General features: G+C 44.1%; 1 long non-coding RNA gene across 1 annotated transcript; it reads left to right on the forward strand.

Moving 5' to 3' along the window:
• The first annotated feature begins 25 nt into the window (after positions 1 to 25).
• LOC129043398 (uncharacterized) lies at positions 26 to 13,726 on the forward strand. Its single transcript, XR_010123381.1, has 3 exons — positions 26 to 1,730; positions 12,116 to 12,213; positions 12,980 to 13,726. It is a non-coding gene; the product is annotated as an uncharacterized LOC129043398 (long non-coding RNA).
• The last annotated feature ends 2,066 nt before the right edge of the window (positions 13,727 to 15,792 follow it).

Below are 15,792 nucleotides of genomic sequence, written 5' to 3' on the forward strand. Positions count from 1 at the left end.
GTCCTGCGCCTAATAAATGCTCACTCACTAGGTAGGTGGCCTTTATTGCGAGGCTGAGTATGATGGGCTCCATCCAGCACGAACACAAAGCCCTGTGAGAGGAGGCAGAGTAAGATGAAATCGAATTGTAGGATATGAAAGGCATTTTGAAGGAGTAGGCATCAGGCTGGGTTTTAAAGGAAATGTAGGTTTTGTGAAATACTAGGGTGCAAAAGCCATCACGGTTTTTGCCATTAAAACCGCGATGACTTTTGCATCAACCTAATAGAACCAGGCGAGGCGGCTGGGGAGAGAAGGCCATTCCAGGCAGAGGGAACCAAAGGAGCAAGAGCCTAGGGGCAAAAAAGTGTTGGGTGAGTTATGGGAATAACAGGTTTTGTCATGGGAACCAATTGGGTTACAGTGCAAGGCAGCCATGGTTAAGCAGGGCCAGGTGTATGAGTAGCCAGCACCGTGGGTGCTGTCAGAATTCTGAAAAGGCCCTGGATGGCACCGGGTAGGGCCGCTGCTAGTCAGTATAGGGCCTTGGTGAGAATTAGAAAAATGGCACCCCTGGGCTGTATTTTGGCCCCTATCCACCAGCCCCAAACCCTCCTGGGCCCTTGAGCAGTGAACAACCTTTATAACCATACGTCTAGAGCCACGAAGGCTTAGGAGGGAGGTGAAAATTGAACTGATGATTCCTCTGTTCTAACACAGTCGTTGGGGGGAAGCTGAGAGTTCTAGATTCAAATAGACCAGAGTTTGAATGTAGGTTTCAGCCATAATGTTCTAACTGGATGAGCCTTAGTCTCCCCACCTGCAACGTAGGGCTAATAATAATGCTAGTTCATGGGGATTTGGGGTGAATTCAGTGAGTCATTAAGCTCTAAGTGGCACAGAGTCTACTCCAGTTAATGTTAATTTTGGTAACTGTTAAGTGCCAGCTGTCAGCATCCATCACTTCCAGAAACAGGTCCACCAAACACTAAATTCTTCTGTGTCACCACCCAAGCATAGTCTGCATGGGGTCCAGAGATGGAAAGGTCGAGGGAAACGGGGAAGGGTCTGGGTTCTCTCAGTTCCACCAATCTGCAAACTACTTTACAGGAACAGACTCTTCCCTTTGCATTCACACCAGGGCAGGGATTCAAATGTCTTCAGAGATTTCTGAGACCACCAGTGATGGGAGACCTAAGGAGGAGGGCAGGGGGAGCAGCACTGCTCTAGAGCTCTGACCCAGGAAGCCCCACCACACCCTGACCTTCCTTGGCTCCATGACCTCATCCTGCAGGAATGCGTTCTGCCATGGAGGAGAGCAGCCGTAAGCAGAGCTCATCAACTGCTCGCTCTCCAGGGGGCCATAACCACATTGTCACTGTTTCTACACTGTCTGGAAGAAGAATGGGCATTGTTACCTCAATGTGGACCACCAGGGGCTTGCAAGAAGAGGCTGAAGATGACAGGCAGAGACAGCTCTACCACCATCTCCCGCCACTTACCAGGCTGGGCCACCTAGATGTTTTCTGCTTCTCTGGGGTTGATTTTTGTCGTTTGCTTAACAGACACTATTCAGACCACTACCTTCCATACACCACCCTGGAGCCTCCCTGTGACGGGACTTCCTGACCGGCCTGTCTGAGCATGAAAGGGCTGAGCCCTCCGTAGGCGGGCGTGCCGACGGGATGCATGTGGTGGAGGACATCTGCTGCATTTGGCTGTGTGACATCTCCCCCTCGCCTTCTGAACAGGTGAACCGCCCTTCCTCGATTCTTTCAGTGCTGATGGTCCTCACAATCACAGTACCAGCCCCAGGCCACAGCAGGTGGACCAGGCCTGGCCAATCTGAGATGCCCATCATGGAGCTTGTTAAAAGAAAACTTAAGACAAGTTCAATTAGATTAAATTTAATCGAGCAAAAAAAAAAAAAAAAAAAAAAGAGAGAATTCATGAATCAGACAGCCTCCAGAATCACAGCAGATTCAGAGAGACTCCAGGGGTCAGAACAAATTTATAGACAAAGTAAAGTGGCCTGGCGCAGTAGCTCACTTCTGTAATCCCAGCACTTTGGGAGGCCAAGGCAGGTAGATGGCTTGAGGTCAGGAGTTCGAGACCAGCCTGGCCAACATGATGAAACCCTGTCTCTACTAAAAATACAAAAATTAGCCAGGCGTGGTGGTGGGCACCTGTAATCCAAGCTACTCAGGAGGCTGAGGCAGGAGAATCTCTTGAACCTGGGAGGCGGAGGTTGTAGTGAGCTGAGATTGTGCCGCTGCACTCCAGCCTGGGTAACAAAGTGAGACTTGGTCTCAAAAAAAAAAAAAAACTAAACTAAAGTGATGTACAGGAATCAGAAGTGAGGTACAGAAACAGGGAAATTGGTTGCAGCTCAGCGTTTGCCCTATTTGAACATAGTTTGAACACTCAGCAGTCTATGAGTGGTTGAAGTATGGCCGCTGGGATTGGCCAACACTCAGCTGTTGTTACAAGTACATACTACTAAGTTAGGTTTTCAATTTTGCATGTCTATTAAGCTAGGTTACGGTTCGTCCACAAGGACTCAAATATAAAAGTACGGAGTCCTTCTCAGGCCATATTTCATTTGCTTTAACAAGCTGAAATGGTTGGTCTACAGTGGACCTGTGACTTGAGCTGGACTAGAGTGCTCCTCTGGGTCTTTATAGATGGGTGTTTAAAAAAAAAAGCAATTTTTCTCCTTCCTTTGGGGTCACTAAACTGCGATAAGGAAGCTGTGGCATCTCCCTTCCCCTGTCCTACAGCAACGTGTGTGACAAGTCGAGTTAAAAGAGTGAAAGAGACAGAGATGGAAAGAGAAATTCATGCTGCTATCTCCTGCATTTCCAGAGTCCCTGAAACCAGCTTTGCCCTGGCCTACCAAGTTCCATGAAGCAATAACTATTTTGGCCAATGCTAGTTTCATTGGATTTCTGTCCCTCATCAACAAAAGGCCTTCTGGATGTAGTGGGATTCAGAGGCCTTTGGAAGGACACCACCAGCCAAAAATATTTCCCACTCTGTGCCCGAAGTTCATCCACTTGAATTGCTTTTTGGCTTTAGCTTTCAGCTGTCTGTGCGGCAGCCTCCTGGCCAGGTGCCCTGCCATTGGTGGGCAACCCCCGCAGGATGGGGTCTGAGCTTCTGCTACTGGCAGCCCCCAAGGCCCTCTGTGGCCCTGGCCTCTTTAGTGCATCAGTTTCCCCTTGCTGTCTAGCACCGTCTCCTCCAGTACCAAGGAACACCCAGAGGCTTCACACCGCCCTGTCTTGGCTCAGGCCGTCTCCTCTCCCTCCGCACCAGATGGCCTCTGCAGCCTGTGCTGGTCATTCTCCATTTGCCCTCTCTGTCTGGGCTCCCCTCTAAGCCACACCTGCTAAGCATGTCCTCTCCCTCCTCTTGGATTTGACCAAAGTGCGGCAGGGTCAGGTGAGCGAGGAAGAGCCTTCCCACCTGGCCTGGCCTGGCCGTGATGCACAGCTCCTGCTGCGTGGCCTGTCTCACCCGTGATGTTAGTAATGGTTCCCCCCCTCACTCTTCACACCCAGAGGTGATCACGGATCCCCACAGCTCACTAGTCCTTAGGTGCTTCAGCACCTCTTTTTTCTCTGAAGCTGCTCACACCTGTCTTTTTAATTATCCCTTGGAGGGTGTTACTGTTTCCCGCCAGGATCCCAACTGCTACAGCCCCTTCTTAGAGAATCTGCCTTCAGCCCGGGCTACTCACTGTGAATCAAGCCAAACCCACAGATACATACACACACACACACACACACACACACAAAACCCCCTGATTGGACCTGGATCAGGGCTGAAAACCTTCCTCACACTGAACCAGCCAGATTCTCCTTTCTTGAGAATTTGAACCGAGAGACCCTAAGACTGAGATACGTGGTGTTGGTGGAGGATTGCAACTTTACACAACTGCAGGGAGACCATTCAAACTGCTGTGCTCCAGAAGAGGCAGATCACTTAGAAAACACCTCAAACAGGTGCCCCCGAGAGTTATGCAATAAGACGGGACTGTGCTGGTCCCTGGGGGGGGTCATATGGAGTTGGACCCAGCCATGGCCGTCAGCACCACTCTGGACAGCAGAGGTTAAGCAGGAAGAGCTACTAGGAGCCTTGCTGAGGAAGCCGGCATGCCCAAACCAGCAAGGAGCCGCTGTGGCAACGGAGAGGAAGGAGAGCTGCAGGACCAGCCCATTGCCCAGGAGGCCTGCTTAGGTCTGGAAGATGCCCCTGTATCTTTTCAATAAATTCCACTTTTTCATGCCTGTAATCCCCACACTTTGGGAGGCTGAGGCAGGAAGATTGCTTGGGGCCAGGAGTTCGAGACCAGCCTGGGCAGCATAGCAAGACCCCATCTCTACAAAAAATAAAAATTAGCCAGACACGGTGGCATGCAGCTGAAGTACCAGCTACTTGAGTGGCTGAGGCAGGAGGATCACTTGACCCCAGAATGTTGAACCTGCAGTGAGCCATATCGTGCCACTGCACTCCAGCCTGAGTGACAGAGTAAGACCCTGTCTCTAAAAAATAAAAATAACCACACACAAAAATTCCACTTTTACCTGAGCTAGAAGATGATCGCTTCTGTTCCTGACAACCAACACCACCGTCAAGGCTGGAGATGGCCAAGAATGCTTTCCTTTCTTCTTCACCCACATCACACCTGTTCTTCCTCCAAGACTCCACTCCAATGTGATCTCCACCAGGAAGTCTTCTTGGGACCCCCAGGATGGCAAAAAGGCCCCTGCCCTGAAACCACTACCCCTACCAAGTGCATACCTCCATTCCTTCCACCACACCTCCTGCTTACTCAGGTTGTGCTTATGGGCCTGTCTCCCAAGTTCTCAAGAACTCTGCTGTCCCCAGGAGGTGAGATGGATAAGAGGGCCCTTGAAACCTCTACTTCAAGGTCAAAAGACAGGAACAGGCCAGGCTCAGTGGCTCACACCTGTAATCCCAATACCAGCACTTTTTTTTTTTTTTTTTTGAGATGAGTCTTACTCTGTCGCCCAGGCTGGAGTGCAGTGACGCGATCTCGGCTCACTGCAAGCTCTGCCTCCCGGGTTCGCACCATTCTCCTGCCTCAGCCTCCCAAGTAGCTGGGACTACAGGCTCCTACCACCATGCCTGGCTAATTTTTTTTGTATTTTTAGTAGAGAAGGGGTTTCACCGTGTTGGCCAGGATGGTCTTGATCTCCTGACCTCGTGATCCACCCCCCTCAGCCTCCCAAAGTGTTGGGATTACAGGCGTGAGCCACCGCACCTGGCCAATCCCAGCACTTTGAGAGGCCGAGGCAAGTGGCCCCGTGGAAACCAGGAGTTCAAGACCAGCCTGAGCATCATAATGAGATACCCATCTCTACAAAAAATTTTAAAAATTAGCCAGGCATAGTGGTGCGCACCTGTAGTTCCAGCAACTTGGGAGGCTGAGGCAGGAGGATCGCTTGAGCCCAGGAGTTGGAAGCTGCAGTGAGCCATGATCCTGCCACTGCACTCCAGCCTGGGCAACAGAGTGAGACCCTGTCTCAAAAAAAAAAAAAAAAAAAGGAAAAAGCTGAGAATAAATCTTTCAAGACTTAGGCTAAGACTAAGGTTAAGTAGGGGCAGTGTCAGGGGCCAAGAGCTACTCTTGCCGCATGGCTCGGTGTCCATGGTAGCTCAAGGCTCCACAGGGCTGGCCGCCATCTTGGTTTGCTGTTATTCCAACAAATGGAGCAAAACTTATTGTCTCACAGTTCTAGAGGCTAGAAGTCCAAGATCAAGGCGTCAGCAGGATTGGAGGGAGATCTGGTCCCTGCCTCTCCCCCAGCTTCTGGAGTTTGGCTGGCCATCCTGAGGCTCAACCCATCCTCCTGCTTCGTTCCTTGGCTTGAGGTGCATCTCACTGTTCTCTGCCTTCACGTTCACACAACATTCTCCCTGTGAGCTTGTCTCTGTGTCCAAAATTTCCCCTTATTATAACTACCCCAGTAACATTGAGTTGGGAGCCCATCCTATTCCAGCATGACCTCATGTTAACTAATTACATCTGCAGCGACCTTACGCATAGTCACATTCTGAGAAAATGCAAGTTAGGAAGTCAACATGTCAATGTTTGAGAGAATGAATTTAGCCCATAACAGGTACCAAGGGCTGAGTTATTCACATTATTATCCATGGTTTGTGAAGGGGCCCTCTCTAATTTTTATACTTGCATTTGTTTGTTCCCTTTTCTTAATTTTTAATTATTATTTTTTTCTTGAGATGGAGTCTTGCCTTGTCACCCAGGCTGGAGTGCAATGGCACCATCTCAGCTCACTGCAACCTCTGCCTCCAGGTTCAAGCTATTCTCCTGCCTCAGCCTCCCAAGTAGCTGGGATTACAGGCACGAGCCACCACACCTGGCTAGTTTTTGTCTTTTTAGTAGAGATGAGTTTCACCATGTTGGCCAGGCTGGTCTCGACCTCCTGACCTCAAGTGATCCACCTGCCTCGGCCTCCCAGAGTGCTGGAATTACAGGCATGAGCCACTGCGCCCGGCCCTGTTTGTTCCCTTTTATCTTCATTCCTCACATCCAGTTTCCTCCTTGCACATAAGCAACCATTGTCATGTATATCATGTGTATTCTTTTGTCTGTATATATGTATCCTTGCAAAATGTGTGTGTGTGTGTATTTTTAATTTATGTAAGTGGAATTATGTTATAGGTGGCAATCTGTTTCTTACTTTTTCCCCCATTCAGCATCATTATGAAGCTCCATCTAGCTGCTGAGAATTATTCCGTGATGTGAACCTAGTCTAATCTGCTTTCCACTCTCTCAGGGATCGACACCGGCAGTAGCACCAGAAGTAACATTGTGATAAACATCACTATACACTATACGTTATACACTATGCACTACGCACTACGCACTACTCACTATACACTATAAACTATACACACTACACTATACACTATGCACTATGCACTACACACTACACACTACACACTACACACTATACACTATACACTACGCACTATACACTATACACTACACACAACACAATACACACTATACACTATGCACTACACACTATACACTATACACTACACACTACACACTATACACTATGCACTACACACTACACACTATACACTATACACTACGCACTACACACTATACACTATACACTATGCACTACACACTATACACTACACACTATGCACTACACACTACACACTGTACACTACGCACTACACACTATACACTACACACTATACACTATGCACTACACACTACACACTATACACTACACACTATACACTATGCACTACACACTACACACTATGCACTACACACTACGCAGTATGCACTATACACTACGCACTACACACTACACTACACTATACACTACACACTATACACTACACACTATACACTACGCACTACACACTACACACTATACACTACACACTATACACTACACACCACACTATACACTACACACTATACACTATGCACTATACACTACACACTATGCAATATACACTACACACTATACACTATGCACTACACACTATGCACTATACACTATACACTACACACTATACACTACACACTACACACTATACACTATACACTACACACTATACACTACACACTACACACTATACGCACTATACACTATACACTACACACTATACACTACGCACTATACACTATACACTATACACTACGCACTATACACTACACACTACGCGCTACGCACTATACACTATACACTACACACTATACACTATAAACTACACACTATACACTATACACTACACACTATACACTACACTACGCACTATACACTATGCACTACACACTACGCACTATACACTATGCACTATACAGTATACACTACACACTATGCACTATGCACTATGCACTATACACTACACACTATACACTATACACTACACACTACACTATACACTATGCACTATACACTACACATTATACGCTATACACTACATACTATACACTATACACTATACTATACACTATACACCATACACTATGCACTATACACTACACACTACACACTATACACTATGCACTATACACTATACACTACACACTATACACTACGCACTACACACTATACACTACACACTATACACTACACACTATACACTACACTATACACTATGCACTATACACTACTCACTATACACTATACACTATACACTACACACTATACGCACTATACACTATGCACTACTCACTATACACTGTAAACTATACACACTACACTATACACTATGCACTATAACTATACACTACACACTACACACTATACACTACACACTACACACTATACACTATGCACTGTACACTACACACTACACACTATACACTACACTACACTATACACTACACACTATACACTATACACTACACACTATACACTACACACTATACACTACACACTACACTATACACTACACACTATACACTATACACTACGCACTACGCACTATACTATACACTATGCACTGTACGCTATGCACTACACACTACACACTATACACTATACACTACGCACTATACACTACACACTATACACTACACACTACACACTATGCACTACACACTATACACTACACACTATACACTACACATTACACACTACGCACTACAAACTACACACTACACACTATACACTACACGCTATGCACTATACACTATACACTACGCACTATACGCACTATACACTATACACTACACACTATACACTACGCACTATACACTATACACTACACACTGTACACTACACACTATACACTACGCACTACACACTATGCACTATACACTACACACTACACACTATACACTATGCACTATGCACTACGCACTATACACTATACACTACACACTACACTATACACTACACACTATACACTACACACTATACACTACACACTATATACACTATACACTACGCACTATGCACTATACGCTACTCACTATACACTACACACTACACACTACACACTATACACTACACACTACACACTATACATTACACACTATACACTACACTACACACTATACACTACACTACACTATACACACTATACACTATACACTACACACTACACTATACACTACACACTATACACACTACACTACACACTACACACTACACACTATACACTATACACTATGCACTACACACTACGCACTATACACTATACACTACGCACTATACACTATGCACTACACACTACACACTATACACTACACACTATACACTACACAGTACACACTATACACTACACACTACACACTATGCACTACACACTACACACTACACTACACACTAGACACTACACACTACACACTACACACTACACACTACGCACTACACACTATACACTACACACTACACACGGCACACTATACACTATACACTATACACTACGCACTATACACTATACACTACACACTACACACTATACACTACACACTACACACTATACACTATACGCTATACACTATTCACTACGCACTGCACACTACACACTATACACTATACACTATACACTACACACTACACACTATACACTATGCACTATGCACTATACACTACACACTATACACTACACACTAGACTATACACTACGCACTATGCACTATACACTACACACTATACACTATACACTACACACTACACTATACACTACACACTATACACTATACACTACACACTATACACTACACACTATACACTATACACTACACTGTACACTACGCATTATACACTACGCACTACTCTTCTATACACTATAAACTGTACACACTACACTATGCACTATACACTACACACTATACACTACACACTACACACTATATACACTACACACTACACACTATACACTATACACTATGCACTATACACTATACACTATACACTACACACTATACACTACGCACTATACTCTATACAGTACACACTATACACTACACACTATACACTACACACTATACACTATACAGTATGCACTATACACTATGCACTATACACTACAGACTATACACTATACACTATACACTGCACACTATACACTACACACTATACACTACACACTATACACTACGCACTATGCACTATACACTACACACTATACACTATACACTACAGACTACACTATACACTACACACTATACACTACACACTATATACACTGTACACTACACACTATGCACTATACAGTACACACTATACACTATACACTACACACTACACACTATACACTACACACTACACACTATGCACTATACACTACACACTATGCACTATACACTATACACTATACACTACACACTACACACTATACACTATACACTATGCACTATACACTATACACTACACACTATACACTACGCACTATACTCTATACAGTACACACTATACACTACACACTATACACTACACACTATACACTATACACTACACACTATACACTACGCACTATATACTATGCACTACACACTACACACTATACACTATACACTATACACTACACACTATACACACTACACACTATACACTATACACTACGCACTATGCACTAGACACTACACAGTATACACTATACACTACAGACTACACTATACACTACACACTATACACTACACGCTATACACTACACACTATATACACTATACACTATGCACTGTGCACTATACACACTATACACTATACACTACACACTACACACTACACACTATACACTACACTCTGCACACTACACACTATGCACTATACACTACACACTATGCACTATACACTACACACTACTCACTATACACTATAAACTATACACACTACACTATACACTATGCACTATACACTACACACTATAGACTATACACTACACACTACAGTACACTACGCACTATACACTATACACTACACACTACACACTATACACTATGCACTACACACTATACACTATTCACTATACACTACACTATACACTATACACTACACACTACACACTATACACTATGCACTACACACTATACACTATTCACTATACACTACACTATACACTATACACTACACACTATACACTATACACTATGCACTACACACTATACACTATACACTACACTATACACTAAGCACTGCTCACTATACACTATAAACTATACACACTACAGTATACACTATGCACTATACACTACACACTACACACTATACACTACACACTACACTACACACTATACACTACGCACTACACACTATACACTACACACTATACACTATACACTACACACTATACAGTACACACTACACACTACACTATACACTATACACTATGCACTACACACTGCACACTATACGCACTATACACTATACACTACACACTGTACATTACGCACTACACACTGCACACTATACACTACACACTATACGCTATATACTACACACTATACACTATACACTACACCCCATACATGGTACATTATACTGTTCCCTTATGGATCCAGCTCAGAATTTATTTGGGATACACAACTGGGAGTAAAACTGATGGGTCATAGGGTGTGTGGACTTACCTTTTTTTTTCTTTTTCAGACAGGTCTTGCTCTGTTGCCCAGGCTGGAGTACAGTGACTTGAACACGGCTTACTGCAGCCTCTACCTCCTGGGCTCAAGGGATTCTCTCCTCTAACCCCCCGAGTAACAGGATCACAGGCTTATGCCACCTTGCCTGGATTTTTTTTGTTTTTTTTTTTTTTTGTAGAGATGGATCTTGCCATGTTGCTCAGACTATAGACTTACTCTTTTTTTTTTTTAGTTCTAGGATACCTGTGCAGGATGTGCAGGTTTGTTCCGTAGGTAAACGTGTGCCATGGTGGCTTGCTGCACCTATCAACCCATCATCTAGGTATTAAGCCCAGCATGCATTAGCTTTTCCTGATGCTCTCCCTCTCCCTGCCCCCCAGCAGGCCCCAGTGTGTGTTGTTCCCCTCCCTGTGTCCATGTATTCTCATTGTTCAGCTCCCACTTATAAGTGAGAACATGTGGTGTTTGGTTTTTTAGACTTTTTTTTTTTTTTTTTTTTTGAGATGAAGTCTTGCTCTTCTCCCCCAGGCTGGAGTGCAATGGCACGATCTCCGCTCACTGCAACCTCCACCTCCTGGGTTCAAGCGACTCTCCTGCCTCAGCCTCCCGAGTAGCTGGGATTACAGGTGCGTACCACCACGCCTGGCTAATTTTTTGTATTTTAAGTAGAGATGGGTGTCACCATGTTGGCCAGGCTGGTCTCGAACTCCTGACCTCAGGTAATCTGCCTGCCTCAGCCTCCCAAAGTGCTGGGATTACAGACGTGAGCCACCACGCCCGACTGGTTATAGATATTTCAAGCGTCTTCTCCGAATCTGTTATCTACCTATTAACTATCTATATTATGCCCCATTGGAAAAGGTCATTAACTTGGGTGTTATCAATTTCACTTCTTTTTCTTTTTGACTTACACTTTGGGTTTTTGAGATTTTGTTTAACAATGCCTTTTCCAACCCTTAATCACACACAGAAGAAATGCTTAAGCTTTCTCTGTTTGTATGGGATTTTTTGTTGTTGTTGTTTGTGTGTTTGTTTTTGAGACAGGGTCTTACTCTGTCACCCAGGATTGAGTGCAGTGGTGCAAACATGGCTCACTGCAGCCTTGACCTCCCGGGCTCAGACCATCCTCCTGCCTTAGCCTCCCATGTAGTTGGGACCACAGGAGTGTGGCATCACACCCAGCTAATTATTTTATTTTATTTTATTAGAGATAGGGTCTCACTTTGTTGCCCAGGCTGGTCTTGAACTTCTGGGCTTAAGCGATCCCCTTGCCTTGACCTCCCAAAGTGCTGGGGTTACAGGTGTGAGCCACTATGCCTGGCCATTTGTATGTTTCATATACTTATATAGTTACATTAAAAAATATATTTATGTTTTACATTTCACTTTTAGGTCTCTGCAGAGGCCATGAAAAATGTGCCACTCAGCTTTTCTGCTAATTGTTGAAGGCCCAGCTGCCGCCGCTCTGGATCTACACCCCATTTGCAATGAAGCCACACATCTCGTGAGCGACTCCCAGCCCGTGACTGGGCACAGCAGGGGCCCTAATGCAGGATAGCTCTGAGGAGTGTGGGACTCTTGACAGTGGAGGACATTGGTCCGAGAACTCTTCATCGACCTGATCAAACCTCTCTTGGAACTGCAAAGCAGTCTAAGACTCTTCTCCCAGTCTATTGTCTCCCTATTAACTATCTATATTGTAGCTCATTGGAAAAGAGTCATTAATTTTGATTATCAAATTCACTTCTTTTTCTTTTTGACTTGCACTTTGGGTTTTTGAGATTTTGTTTAGCAATGCTGCTTCCAACCCTTAGTCACACGCAGTCCCCCTCTCCTCACAGGTTTCAGATTCATATCATAGCTGAAGGCTCTCTCTGCTGTCCAGCTCCTCCTCTGTGTGGGACATTTATCTGAGTTTTAAAATGTCCTTCCCAAAAGTTGACTTTAGTATTATTTTATTATTTATTTTTGAGACAGTGTCTCACTCCAGTCCAGACTAGAGTACAGTGGCCTGATCATAGCTCACTGCAACCTGGAACACCTAGGTTCAAGACATCCTCCTGCCTCAGCCTCCCTAGTAGCTGGGACTACAGGCACACACCACCACACTGGGATAATTTTTAAAATTTTTTGTAGAGGTGGGCTTTCACCATGTTGCCCAGGCTGGTCTTGAACTCCTGGACTCAAGCAAATCTCCCACCTCAGCCTCCCAAAGTGCTGAGATTACAGGCATGAGCCACGATGCCTGACCTGTAGTGTATTATTGATTTATTGTTAGGTATTTTATAGTTTTTAATATAATTTTGTGTTTTTTTTTAATTTTCAACTTGGTTGTTATTGAAGTAGAGAAATTCTATTGATTTTTGTAGGTTGATCTTATATCTTGCACCTAGTTGAACTCTCTAATTTTACTAGTTTGTCATTTTATTTTTATTTATGTTGCGTTTTCTAGGTATATTATCACATCACCTGAAAATAAAACAGTTTTATCTCTTTTTTTTTTTTTTTTTTTCTGAGATGAACTCTTGCTCTGTTGTCCAGGCTGGAGTATAGTGGCATGATCATGGCTCACTGCAGCCTCGAATTCCCAGGCTCAAGTGATCCTCCCACCTCAACCTGGGTAGCTGAGACTATAGACATGCCTGGTTAATTTTCAAATATTTTATAGAGGTGAGGTCTCCCTATGCTGCCCAGGCTGGTCTTGAACTCCTGGACTCAAGTGAAATTCCCGCCTTGGCCTCCCAAAGTACTGGGATTACAGTCATGAGTCATCACACTCGGCCTGTCTCTTCTTTTTAAATTAGAACTCTCCTCATTTGTCTTTCCCTTTTTATAGTGTTGGCTGGGACCTCCAGTACTATGTCAACCAGTAGTGGTGATATTAGGCATCTGTTCATTATTCCCAATCTTCAAGGAAATGCATATAAATTTTCTACAGTAGGTATAATGTTTGCTCTAAGACTTTTGTCTATGACTTTTACCAAATTAAAGAATAGATGTGGGCTTTATCCAATGCTTTTTCTGCATTCATTGAATAGTCAGAAATTTTATTTCTGACTATTTTATTTTATTTTAGCCTATCCATGTGGTGAAGTACACAGATACATTTTTTGGATGGTCATTTATCCTTGCACTCCTAGGACAAGCACAACTTGATCATGATGTATTTTTAAAAATACTTGTGGATTCGTGTTTTATTAAGGATTTTTGCATTTGTTTTATGCATTTATGGTTCTTTTAATTGGAATGTATAGACCATTTACATTTAATGTAATTATCAGTGTAGTTGGGCTTAAGTTTACCTTCTTGATATTTGCTTTCTATTTTTCCATCTGTTCTTTGTTCCTTTCTTTTGTCTTTTTCAGCCTCCTTTTGGATTAATTTAGCATTTTTTAGAATTCCATTTTACCACCACTATTGGCTTCTTTGCTGTACCTCTTCATTTTATGCTTTTAGTGATTGTTCTAGGATTTAAAATATGAATCTTTAACTTATCACCATCTATATTCAGTGGCTACTATGCCATTTCAGATATAATTTAAGAGCTTTATAACAATATACTTCTGACCAGGCGTGGTGGCTCCATGCCTGTAATCCCAGCACTTTGGGAGGCCAAGGCAGGCGGATCACTTGAGTCCAGGAGTTCGAGACCAGCCTGGGCAACATGGAAAACAGTGTCTCTACTGAAAATACAAAAATTAGCTGGGCATGGTGGCAAGTACCTGTAGTCCCAGGTACTTGGGAGGCTGAGGCAGGAGGATTGCTTGAGCCCGGGAGGCGGAGGTTGCAGTGAGCTGACATGGCACCACTGTACTCCAGCCTGGGTGACGGAACGAGATCCCATCTCAAAAATAAAATAGGCCGGGCACGGTGGCTCATGCCTGTAATCCCAGCACTTTGGGAGGCTGAGGCAGGCAGATCATGAGGTCAGGAGATTGAGACCATCCTGGCCAACGTGGTGAAACCCTGTCTCTACTAAAAATACAAAAAATTAGCCGGGTATGGTGGCACACACCTGTAGTCTCAGCTACTTGGGAGGCTGACACTTGAACCCGGGAGGCGGAGGCTGCAGTGAGCCAAGATCATGCCACCCTAACTCCAGCCTGGGCGACAGAGTGAGACTCCGTCTCAAAAATAAATAAATAAATAAAATAAAATAAACTATACACTTATAGAAGTGCCACCTGTTTTTTGTGCTATTGTTG

This window comes from Pongo pygmaeus, chromosome 13 (genome assembly GCF_028885625.2).
Source record: "Pongo pygmaeus isolate AG05252 chromosome 13, NHGRI_mPonPyg2-v2.0_pri, whole genome shotgun sequence".
Taxonomy (NCBI): domain Eukaryota; kingdom Metazoa; phylum Chordata; class Mammalia; order Primates; family Hominidae; genus Pongo; species Pongo pygmaeus.